This window comes from Octopus sinensis, linkage group LG14 (genome assembly GCF_006345805.1).
Source record: "Octopus sinensis linkage group LG14, ASM634580v1, whole genome shotgun sequence".
NCBI lineage: Eukaryota > Metazoa > Mollusca > Cephalopoda > Octopoda > Octopodidae > Octopus > Octopus sinensis.
The window spans coordinates 12075913-12089736 of NC_043010.1; the positions used below are offsets into that span (position 1 = coordinate 12075913).

The 13824-nt window shown below is 36.1% G+C and overlaps 1 protein-coding gene across 2 annotated transcripts in view; it reads right to left on the reverse strand.

Moving 5' to 3' along the window:
- The window catches only part of LOC115219231 (putative protocadherin beta-18), a 200372-nt gene extending 190601 nt beyond the window's left edge, over nt 1-9771 (reverse strand). For both annotated transcript variants that reach the window (XM_029789370.2, XM_036508628.1), the window contains exon 1: nt 9583-9771. The gene's annotated coding sequence lies outside the window, so the exon portion shown is untranslated. The remainder of the gene's footprint in view (nt 1-9582) is intronic.
- Between the last annotated feature and the right edge of the window lie 4053 nt (nt 9772-13824).

The window sequence follows — 13824 nt, forward strand, 5'->3', positions numbered from 1 at the left end:
GACCACATAAAAAGCACCCAGCACACTCTGTAAAGCAATTGGCATTAGGAAGAGCATCCAGCTGTAGAAACCAAGCCAACTCAGACTGGAACCTGGTGTAGCTCTCCAGCTTTGCCAGCTCTGGTCATTAATTTAGTTATGCTTTCTTGAAAGATCTAAATGAAAGAACTCAAGCACTGAAAATTGTGTCAATATTGATACACTAAGAAAAAAAAAGTTACAAAGCAAAAAGTGGTCAAAGAGGGATCACCAATAAATTTTGTGCCATTGAAAGCTTTGTAAAGGATATTTAAAAGTCTTTTATTTATGAGTGTTAAATTATATTTACTGCTCATTAAACCCCCCCCCCCATGATCCTTCCAAAATGTATGGAAAGTGTTATTTTACATCTAAACCAAATCTCATCTTTATATCAAAATAAATACTTTTTTCTGGTGTTATTATTAATTATCTACGCTAACAAATAACTAAAAAAAAAAAAAACTCAAAATTATATTAAAATATATTAAACTTTGATAATTTACAGAATTTAGACATAAAAATTTTTTCATTGCCAAATTTATATGAAAAGATATTTCTGACTTTTATTTAAATAATTTTTAAAATTGTTATTTGTATTTGAATGTCACTGAAACAAAAACATAAAAAAAAATAGATTTTGGTTTCAGAAATATATTATTTTCTAACAGTTTTTTTACAAAGCTGCTTTTCTGTTATAGTTCTGATCATGTCTCTATCACTCTCCTCCTGATTGTTACGTTCCTCCTCCTAATCCTCATGTTCTTCCTGGTTATCATGTTTGGATGTAACAAGGGTGGTAAAAGACCAGGCAAAGGATATAACAAGTGCCATCACAATATTCTACGTGACAACATCCAAAGTATCACCAAGCTAACCATCTGATGCTTGGCTTGTAATGGGTGGCATCAAGCATGTCTCAGACTCTTGGTATGCTCAAGGTGTTTTTCAAGAGTCTAAATACTCTTTTACTCTTTTACTTGTTTCAGTCATTTGACTGCGGCCATCCTGGAGCACCGCCTTTAGTCGAGCAAATCGATCCCGGGACTTATTCTTTGTAAGCCCAGTACTTATTCTATCGGTCTCTTTTGCCGAACCGCTAAGTGACGGGGACGTAAACACACCAGCATCGGTTGTCAAGCAATGCTAGGGGCACAAACACAGACACACAAACACACACACACATACACACACACTTATATATATATATATACATATATACGACAGGCTTCTTTCAGTTTCCGTCTACCAAATCCACTCACAAGGCATTGGTCGGCCCGGGGCTATAGCAGAAGACACTTGCCCAAGATGCCACGCAGTGGGACTGAATGATCAGAACACCTTCATTCAAACTATTTGACTCTACTGCTTTCTAACTAATTCATTCAGTTACTTTAACATTTTCCCTTTCTTCTCAGGCTCTTCATTAGCATTTTTACATAAGTTTTTCCAATTTATAAAATTACATTTCAGTGTGATGTTATTGTTTTGAGAAAAAAATTAATTTTTTCGGCCTTTATGTTAAGTTTTGTCTCAATCACAACCACATATTTCATCATCATCATCATTTAGCGTACGCTTTCCATGCTAGCATGGGTTGGACGGTTCAACTGGTGTTTGTGAAGCCAGAAGGCTGCACCAGGCTCCAGTCTGATCTGGCAGTGTTTCTACGGCTGGATGCCCGTCCTAACGCCAACCAATCCCTGAGTGTAGTGGGTGCTTTTTACGTGCCACCCGCACAGGTGCCAGACGGAGCTGGCAAACGGCCACGAACAGATGGTGCTTTTACGTACCACCGGCACGGGGGCCAGGCGAGGCTGGCAATTTGTAAAAATCATCGCCAGTAAAAAGAGTAGACAAGCAGGCAAAATGCAGGTGCTGGAGTGATAAATATTCTTAGCTAGTTGAACTGGAAAAGCACAGAACAAGATATGAAACCTATTGTAGCTGAAGTTGGAATTTGAATATAAATATGTCTTTTGGTAAGGGTCAGATCAGAAAAAGTAGGGAAAAGATTGAAGACAGCATGTTTGGTAATGTGAATAAATTTGAAGGTTCAATCTTTTTTTCCTTATAGCTCATTCACATTCACCTGTCTAACTGAAACCATATCCAATAACTAATACCGAATACCGAGTTTAAGGAAGGTAAGTTAGATTCTGTGTGCTTTGAGGGAAGGAAATTTATTGGTCAAGCTTATTAGAAGTCATGAGTATCAAGGGTGAAAGTGTGTTTTTAAGTATCAAGAACCAAGAATATTGGATTTACAGAGCTTTATAAAGATATAGGTGCAGGAGTGGCTGTGTGGTAAGTAGCTTGCTTACCAATCACATGGTTCCGGGTTCATTTTCCCTGCTTGGAACCTTGGGCAAGTGTCTTCTACTATAGACCAAAGCCTTGTGAGTGGATTTGGTAGATGGAAACTGAAAGAAGCCTGTCATATACATGTACATATTTATGTATGTATGTGTATATGTTTGTGTGTCTGTGTTTATCCCCCCAACATCGCTTGACAACTTAGTGGTTCGGCAAAAGACACTGATAGAATAATTACTAGGCTTGCAAAGAATAAGTCCTGGGGTCGATTTGCTTGACTAAAGGCAGTGCTCCAGCATGGCCACAGTCAAATGACTGCAACAAGCAAAAGAGTAAAAAGAGTAGAGAATAAATTCTGAACCTTTTGTTTCTACTAGGATAAGTTACAATTTTCTATTGGAGAAAAAATAGACATTATTAAACCATCCTTTCATTTATCTTTCATTATTCCTGTGCTGGTAGACAGTTTCTACTTGTTTGAGTCTTATTAGGCAAGTTAAATCATATCCTGGTCACTCTTAAGTGAGCTCAAATTTTTGTTGGTTAGAAAAAATATGAAAAGAAGGTAGTTGAAATTCCTTTTAATTTTGAAGGACAAGCTCCATCTCCATCATATATGAACACACCAATTCCCTCCTAAAATACTTTCTATATTTATTAGAAAATAAATATAGGAAGTTCTATACAGAACAATAGGCGCAGGAGTGGCTGTGTGGCAAGTAGCTTGTTTACCAACCACATGGTTCCGGGTTCAGTCCCACTGCATGGCAACTTGGGCAAGTGTCTTCTACTATAGCCTCGGGCCGACCAAAGCCTTGTGAGTGGATTTAGTAGACGGAAACTGAAAGAAGCCCGTCACATATACGTATATATATATGCGTGTGTGTGTATGTTTGTGTGTCTGTGTTTGTCCCCCTAGCATTGCTTGACAACCGATGCTGGTGTGTTTATGTCCCCATTACTTAACGGTTCGGCAAAAGTGACCGATAGAATAAGCCCCAGGGTCGAGTTGCTCGATTAAAGGCGATGCTCCAGCATGGCCGCAGTCAAATGACTGAAACAAGTAAAAGAGTAAAGAGAGAGAATTCTTTTCATAATGGAGGCTAGAATTTAACCCTTTCATTACCAACCCGGCTGAAACCAGCTCTGGCCCTGTAGTATAAATGTCTTGTTTTCATAAGTTTTTAATTAAAATCTTCCACCAAACCTTAGTCACAATTTATGTTCCTAACACTAGCTGAATGATAACTAAGTTATTTTACTAATTTCTTTGTTATATTTAAAGTAATTGAAAGAAACACAGAGCATCTCAAAATAAATACAGCAATGAAAGGATTAAAGAATGGTTATATTTATACATTTGAATATAACTAAAAGTAACATGTTCTTTATTTCAGTTCCGACTTCAGGTGCAATATTTTTATGCTTCCACTTCTTGTATAGAAAAGAGAAGAACCATTATTTTACTGAGGATTAATTTCCACTTTAATGATTAAAAATATCTTGAAAAGTCATTTTCTTTCACTGCTTCAAATATATTCAACTATAGTAAAAAAATTTCCATTTCTACAACGTGTGTGTATGTGTATATGAGTGTATGTATATGTATCTTTTATCTTTTATCTTTTAGCTTTAACTTGTTTCTGTCATTAAACTGAGGCCATGCTGGGGCACCACTTTGAAGAATTTTAGTCAGACACATTGACCCCAGGACTAATTTTTTAGCCTGGTACTTGTTTTATTGGCCTCTTTTGCTGAACCACTAAGTCACGGTGATATATACACACATGAACATCAGTTGTCAAGCAGTGGTGGGGGACAAACATACACATACATGCATGGTTCCAGGTTCAATCCTACTGCATGGCACACTGGGCAAGTATTTCCTACTATAGTCTCAGGCTGACCAAAGACTTATGAGTGAATTTGATTGATGGAAACTGAAAGAAGCCCATGCCTGTCATTGTGCTTGTGTCTGTCCCTCGTCACTGCTTGACAACTGGTGTTGGTGTGTTTACATCTCCATAACCTAGTGGTTTAGCAAAAGAGACCAATAGAATAAGTACCAGGTATAAATTAAAAAAATAAGTACTGAGGTTGATTTATTTGACTAAAGATTCTTCAAGGCTGTGCCCCAGTGTGGCCACAGTCTTAGGACTAAAACAAGTAAGATATATATATATATATTTATATATATATATATATTTATATATATATATATACATATATATATATACAATATAATATAATATAATATAAATAATATATAAATATATGCATATATACATATATGTACATACTTACATATATATGTATACATACATGCATATATGGGTACAGGACATCAAAAAGACGTTGAACACAATCACATACATCCCTACTTCATACACACACAATTGCGATGTCCTGTACTCGTATATACATATATATGTAGGTATGTACATATACGTATGTATATATGCATATATTTATATATTATTTATATTATTATCTGATCAAACAACACACATCCTTTTCCAAGTATATATATATTTATGCATACCTTTCCTTCTTGTGACACAAACTCTACTTGTGAAGACCTGTTGAGGCAAGTGAAAATCGAAATCGATCAACATCTATGGAAATTGTAGCTGTGATACCAGTGCCGGTGGCACGTAAGAGGACCATCCGAACGTGGCCGTTGCCAGTGCCACCCCGACTGGCATCTGTGCCAGTGGCACATAAAAAGCACCCACTACACTCACGGAGTGGTTGGCATTAGGAAGGGCATCCAGCTGTAGAAACACTGCCACATCAGACTGGGCCTGGCGCAGCCTTCTGGCTTCCCAGACCCCAGATGAACCGCCCAACCCATGCTAGCATGGAAAACAGACGTTAAACGATAATGATGATGATGATGATGATATATCTATATATCTATCTATCTATCTATCTATCTATCTATATATATATATATATATATATATATATCTAAGCTTCCACATAGTTTCATAATAATCATTCCTCTGCCAATCTGCTTGCTCCTCCACAAAAAAGAAAAAAATAGATGCACAACATGTGTGACAAAGACAGATATTCATAGCTCTGGCTTTAAAGAGCAACCTAACCCAGCCCAACCTATTCACCAGGCCTGCTTTGCTTTGGTTTCTGGTTGTTTCCAAACTTGAAGTTGTTTCTAAATACGAAGAGAAGTGGATTCTCTTGCTGTAATGAAGAACAACTGTCAATGAATTACTGGCAGTTCACTGAGAAGAACAAGAAGTTCCAGTAATATGACATTGAGCAGCTGCACAAAATATACGAAAAGCCCATTGACTTCATTGAAAAATGGAAAATGTAATTGATAACCCTTTGTCTGCAGACCTGGAAACTGAAAATGCCAAACTTTTCAAGTGAAAGAAACACTGCAATTGGAGAATTCCAGAGCGTGTGAGCCAGACAGTAAACTCTCAGCTGTAAAAGTAATAATGCTCTCAGTCGTTTCGTCAAAATTGTAAAAAGCATGTCTCCAAAGTGTGACTATTACATATGATGCAAAACTGCCCTACTGTTAAATTTATATAAAACTATGATAATAGTACGTATGTGTGTATATATATATATATATATATATATATATATATATATATATATATATATTTCTTTACTACCCACAAAGGGCTAAACACAGAGAGGACAAACAAGGACAGACAAATGGATTAAGTTGATTACATCGACCCCAGTGCGTAACTGGTACTTAATTTATCGACCCCGAAAGGATGAATGGCAAAGTCGACCTCGGCAGAATTTGAACCCAGAACGTAACGGCAGACGAAATACGGCTACGCATTTCGCCCGGCGTGCTAACGTTTCTGCCAGCTCGCTGCCTACATATATATATATATGTATATATATATATATAATATATATATATATATATATATGCAAAATATATACAAACACACACACATATGTATATAAATATATATACACATATAGAAATATATATGTGTGTATGTGTGCATATATATATGTGTGTGTGTGTCTGTGTATGTGTATGTATATAATATATAAACACACACACATATATATATATAATATACCACTTCATCGGTTACAACAACGAGGGATCCAGTTGGTCGTAATAAAATTAACGTGCAAGTGGCTGAGCACTCCACAGACACGTGTACCCTTAACGTAGTTCTCGGGGAGATTCAGCATCACATAGAGTGTGACAAGGCTGGCCCTTTGAAATATAGGTTCAACAGAAACAGGAAGAAAGGGTGGGAGAAAGTTGTGGTGAAAGAGTACAGCAGGGTTCGCCACCCCACCATGCTGAAACCTTGTGGCATTTTTGCTCAATAAACACTCAACGCCCGGTCTGGGAATTGAAACCACAATCCTATGACAGTGAGTCCACTGCCCTAACCACTGGGCCATTGCCCCTCCACACACACACAAATATATAAATAATATATACATGTATATATATATATAATATATATATAATATATATATATATATATATATATATAATATATATATATATATATATATATATATATATATATATATATATTATATATATATATATATAAAGTTAATCCAAACAAGAAAGCACGAAAAAACACAACAATGTGAGGACATGGAACAAATATAGTATTATTGGACACTCAGGAAAGAAGGAAAGAAGGAGGGTTTAACGTTTCGAGCGGAGCTCTTCGTCGGAAACATAGGAGAAGGAAAGATCCAGAGAAGGGAAGACAGAGGAAAAAAAATCGCCAATGGTACACACGAGGTCACATTTTGAAAGGTCACATATATATATATATATAATATATATATATACATATATATATACACACATTGATAGAAATGGTAAGACAGCAAAAGAAAGAAAGAGACCTCAATATTAGGTAAATAGAGGAATTTAGCTGTAATTATAATATGCGACAATTATTTGGTAGCCATGATAAAACTCCGAGTTTCAGATGTCGGAGTGGAAAACTCCGCCACCATCTCTTCAGTTATCTGGTCATCGGATTTTTTCTGATGGCCGGATAACTGAAGAGATGGCAGCAGGGATTTCCACCCCAAAGTCCGAAACTCGGAGTTTTATCATGTCTACCGAATAATTGTGACATATTACATTTACAGACACACATATATATATATATGTATATATATATATATATATTTACGAGGTGGGAGCTAAAAAGTTCATAGGTTTGGGTAAAAGAAAATATAAGATGATCAGTTAATTATGATTTTGTCCCCTCTCAGATTCACACACTTACTGCAGTGGTCCTTCAGTTTTTCTCAGCCTGCAAAAGAACTGGGATGGTTGGGCCTCCAAGCAGGCCTTATGTGATGCCCTTGAAGCCAGGAACTTTTCAACACCTCTTAATATGTACATATATAATTACTCCTATGCTTATTAATGACAATTTTCTTCCATTGGGGATTCATACATCCAAACACGAGAGACTATTTTCTATTGTCAACATTCAGTGAATGCTTAAAATTATATATATAAATATATATATACCGGAGTAAACACATTAATGTGAAACAAGGTGGAAAAAAGAGTACTCAAATACCAGTGGTAGAGTAATATGCTTTATTTAAAGCAGCAGAAAATTTCACAAAACCTGTTACTCTGAGTTTCGCGTTGCCGTTCGTCGGACAGTTTTTGCCAGAAAAAAACTGTCTGACAAACGACAACGCGAAACTCAGAGTAACAGGTTTTGTGGAATTTTCTGCTGCTTTAAATAAAGTATATATATATATATATATATATATATATATAGTGACATACACACACACTTATTTGAATTATATTATGAAATCCTTCGCATGTTTAGCCTTGGGTTCCATCCCAAAGCATGCAACTTTATAGATACAAATATACAATCATTTCAAAATCTGTGAAAAAAAAAAGCTGAAAACTGAAACAATTCTCAGCCCAAGCAATTTTAATAAAAGGTTATTAACTGTTCATGGTGAAAAAATTGAAATATAAATTAAAAATACAATTTTCCTGCTGCATTGTTATTAAGTATTTTGGGCGCAAAACATTTAGAATGTCTGAAATCTGTAGGTGTATTATTCATGTGAGTATACATGTGTCTTTTTGTATGTATGTACATTCTGATAGGTAGGTACATATACATAAGTATATATACCTCTCTCTCTCTCTCTCCCTATATACAGACACACACAAACACACTCACATATACATGCATACACATGCACATACATACATACATATGTGTATACACATACGTATACATATATATTTCATTTCATTTTCATTTTATCTAGTTTCAGCTCATGAGCTGTGACCATGCTGGGGCACCGCATATATACATATATATATAAAAATGTGCATGTATATATATATATATATACACACACACACAATTACCAAGACAACTACACACCATACATCTAGTGTAAATATTGTCTACATGTAATATATTTGGTGTGCATGCAAATACATATAAAATACATGTAAACATATATAACAACACATTTAAGGTATAGAAGTTAGATATGTGTATGTGTATACATGTGTGTTTGTGTGTGTGTGTGGGTGGGTGTGCATTGACATATATGTGTATGTGTACATACATGTGTGAATAGGTGTACATGCATATAAGTAAACAAATAAGAGTATATATACATGTGTACGTACAAATGTACACACATACATACATGCATTCTTACATACATTTTGTATGTATATGTATTCATGTATATACATATATATATATATATATATATATATATAATATATATATATTATACATGAATATAATATTTTATTATGTTTAAATATATATGAATATATATATATATATATGAGTATATATAAATATATATATATATATACATGAATATATATATGTATGATGTATATATATAAATATATATATATATAATATATATATATATATATATATATATATGTGTATGCATGTATGTATGTATATATGTACATGAGTTTATGTGTATATACACACAAACATACAGACACACACACATGCACACATACACACATGTATATAGTTATTCATGGTGTGTGTTTCTGTCAAAACTTAAAATGGATCTTTGCATGCATTAATGACCCTTATTGAGAAAAAGACTCAGCCAACAGCGTCAACAACAATAACAACAATACCATCCACAACAAAACTGAGGCAAAAATCTTTGTGGCGAAGTGGGGTAGGGGGTAGGGGGGTCACCAAAAATGAAAGGCAAGCTTACTTGTATAGTGTTGTCTGCAGGGAGTTGCTTTAAATGTAGACACATCCTGTAGTTGCTGGTCAGGGGATGTGATGCTCTTGTTATTTACAAATCGGTGCTTGACTTTTTAGCTCTAGTGAGATGTGTGATTTTTGTGGAGTGGGTGAGACCGTTGAAAATTAGGACGAGATGCTTTAATGTGTGTAAAAAAAAACAATAACAACAAAAGAAAACTCCCAGAAATTGATGTGTGTGTGTGAGTGAGGGTGTGTTTGAATCATAGACAAAGAGGAAGAATTAAAATATATGTGTATGTAAGTGTGTATAGGTATGTGTACGTCTATCTAGCTCTCTGTCTATATTCATATGTGTGTGTGTGTGTGTGTGTGTGTGTGTGTTTTCTGAGGGAGAGAGAGAAAGAAAGAGAAAGAGAGAAAGAAGGAGAATGGAGAGGCAGACACTGGGAGTAGTAAAACACATACTGTATATTTAAGTTTCAGTAAGTTTTAGGCCATTAATTTAGTGTACATTTGTATGTGCACAGACACCAATATGCATGTATCTATATGCATATATAAGTACATTTATATGTGTATGTGTGTGTGAGTGTTTATCTGAGGGTTTTTTTGATAGATTGATAGATAGAAGTATATGTTAATATATTCATATTTACATATATATCCTAATATATCTGTGTGTGTGTAAGGTGGCGAGCTGGTACAAACATTAGCACACCAGGTGAAATGCTTAGTGGTATTTCGTCTGCCATTACGTTCTGAGTTCAAATTCCACCGAGGTCGACTTTGCCTTTCATCCTTTCGGGGTCGATAAATTAAGTACCAGTCACGCACTGGGGTCGATGTAATCAACTTAATCTGTTTGTCTGTCCTTGTTTGTCCCCTCTGTGCTTAGCCCCTTTTGGGTAGTAAAGAAATAGGTATTTCATCTGCCGTTACGTTCTGAGTTCAAATTCCGCCGAGGTCGACTTTGCCTTTCATCCATTCGGGGTCGATAAATTAAGTACCAGTTACTCACTGCACTGGGGTCGATGTAATTGACTTAATACCTTTGTCTGTCCTTGTTTGTCCCCTCTATGTTTAGCCCCTTGTGGGCAATAAAGAAATAGGTATTTCGTCTGTCTTTATGATCTGAGTTCAAATTCTGCTGAGGTCAACATTGATTTTCATCCTTTCAGGGTCGATAAATGAAGTACCAGTTGCATACTTGGTCGATCTAATTGACTGGCCCCTTCCCAGAAATTTCGAGCTTTGTGCCTAGAGTAGAAAAGAATATATCTGCGTGTGTGTGTACATATATATTTATTTATTTAAATTTATATATATATATATATATATATATATATATTATATATATATATTTATTTGTTTATATTTACACATACACATACACATATATATATATATATATATATATATATATATATCATTTACAGTACAATGTATTAAAATACAAGCTACTAATACTTTCTTGCCATTAACCCTTTAGCATTTAAACTGGTCAAATCCAGCCCAAATATTCCACCTGTTTTATGTTCAAACTGATCAGATCTGGCATCTCCCACCTACCCTGCAATGTCATTCTAAAAGATAAATAATCACATTATTGAAAGTTACAAGATAACACAGGGGTAATTCAAAATGAAGCGAATAAATAAACATTAGATAAAGTAATCTAAACCCTGAAGGACACATGGTTCGACAGATTGTTTGTGTCTTCAAGCAATCCTCAAGCTCTGAGCACATGGATTTTATTATTATTATTTTTTTTTTTTTTGAAAATAGAATAAATTCATCATCATCATCATCCTCATCGTTTAACGTCCGCTTTCCACGCTGGCATGGGTTGGACGATTTGACTGAGGACTGGTGAACCAGATGGCTGCACCAGGCTCCAATCTTGATCTGGCAGAGTTTCTACAGCTGGATGCCCTTCCTAACGCCAACAACTCCGAGAGTGTAGCGGGTGCCTTTATGTGCCACCGGCACGGGGGCCAGTCAGGTGGTACTGGCAACGGCCACAAAAAAATCATGTTTTTTTGTTTACATGTCACCTGCACACCGGCACAAGTGCCAGTAAGGCGACGGTGGTTATGTCCGAATAACAAGAAACTATTACTCTTTACTCTTTACTCTTTACTCTTTACTCTTTACTCTTTTACTTGTTTCAGTCATTTGACTGCGGCCATGCTGGAGCACCGCCTTTAGTCGAGCAAATCGACCCCGGGACTTATTCTTTGTAAGCCCAGTACTTATTCTATCGGTCTGTTTTGCCGAACCGCTAAGTGACGGGGACATAAACACACCAGCATCGGTTGTCAAGCAATGCTAGGGGGACAAACACAGACACACAAACCCACACACACAGACATATATATATATATATACATATATACGACAGGCTTCTTTCAGTTTCCGTCTACCAAATCCACTCACAAGGCTTTGGTCGGCCCGGGGCTATAGCAGAAGACACTTGCCCAAGATGCCACGCAGTGGGACTGAACCCGAACCATGTGGTTGGTTAGCAAGCTACTTACCACACAGCCACTCCTGCGCCTAGTGGTACTTATTTTCATAAAAGGTACCTTAAATTGTTTGTCTCTCACTAGATGGGGTACTTTTTTTGTTGATCTTATCTTAATGGAACAGAAAACTATATAAGTATAACTATATAACACACATACACACGCAAGAACACATACACATACACACACATATACATATGTATTAGGAATACTCTTGTGATTTACAAGATTTACGGATTATGTTGTTAAAATTCATGTGTCACAAACTGGTCATATTTCTACAATGCACAAAATATTTTAACAATTTTTTTCATACAGTTCCTTATAATATTTAATTATAAAAAATGCAATAGAAGTTTTTTAACCATTGAATCAGTCTGGGGATCCAGCAGAGCAAAATAAGGATGAAAGGGATCCATAGACAGAAATTGTTTTGAACCATTGCTCTGCTATAAGCATCGCATTCAATTTTTCCTATGAACTTAATATGTATGGTTGATTGTGTGTGTGTGTGTGCATGTGTGCATGTGTGCCTGCTTTTATAGATAGATGAATAGATAAATGTACATATATGTGTGTGTGTGTGTGTGTGTGTGTATGTGTGTGTGTGTGTGTGTATGTGGAGGCACATGGCCTCGTGGTTAGAGCAGTGGACTCGCGGTCGAGGGATCGCAAGTTCGAATCTCAGACCGGGCAATGTGTGTGTTTATGAGTGACACACCTAAGCTCCACGCGGCTCCGGCAGAAGGTAATGGCAAACTTCTGCTGACTCTTTTGCTACAACTTTCTCTCACTCTTTCCTCCTGCATCTTGCAGCTCACCTGCGATGGACCGGCGTCCCATCCAGGTGGAGAACCTATATGCCAAGGAAACTGGGAAACTGGCCCTTATGAGCCAGGCGTGGCTCAAGAAGGAACAAACAATATATATGGTGGAGAATAATAGAGGCATTGTAGCAACTGCCAAAAGCTAGAGAGAAGAAGCAACATCTTTGAAGTTAGTAAGTTGCAATATGCTAAAGTAAAAAAATATTTTCCAACTGATGAAGATGAGCTACGATGAAAGTTACTCAAGTCTTGACAATCTCTTCTTTTTGTATATCTCAAACTACTCTTTACTCTTTACTCTTTTACTTGTTTCAGTCATTTGACTGTGGCCATGCTGGAGCACCGCCTTTAGTTGAGCAAATCGACCCCGGAACTTATTCTTTGTAAGCCCAGTACTTATTCTATCGGTCTCTTTTGCCAAACCGCTAAGTGACGGGGACATAAAAACACCAGCATCGGTTGTCAGGCAATGCTAGGGGGACAAACACAAACACACAAACACATACACACATACATATATATATATACATATATACGACAGGCTTCTTTCAGTTTCCATCTACCAAATCCACTCACAAGGCATTGGTCGACCCGGGGCTATAGCAGGAGACACTTGCCCAAGATGCCACGCAGTGGGACTGAACCCAGAACCATGTGGTTGGTTAGCAAGCTACTTACCACACAGCCACTCCTGCACCTACATTGCTCTTGTTTTAATATTGTAAAGTGTAATTTTTTTATTTTTAATTATTTATTTGTATGTATATCAACATCTTTGTCTAGATATATGAACATTACTTTAAAATTGGTTACATACAAGCTATACTGGAGGTTAGAATCGAACTAATTTTCTAGTTCTGAATAGGAAACTTTGTCTCTAAAATTCAATTTTGA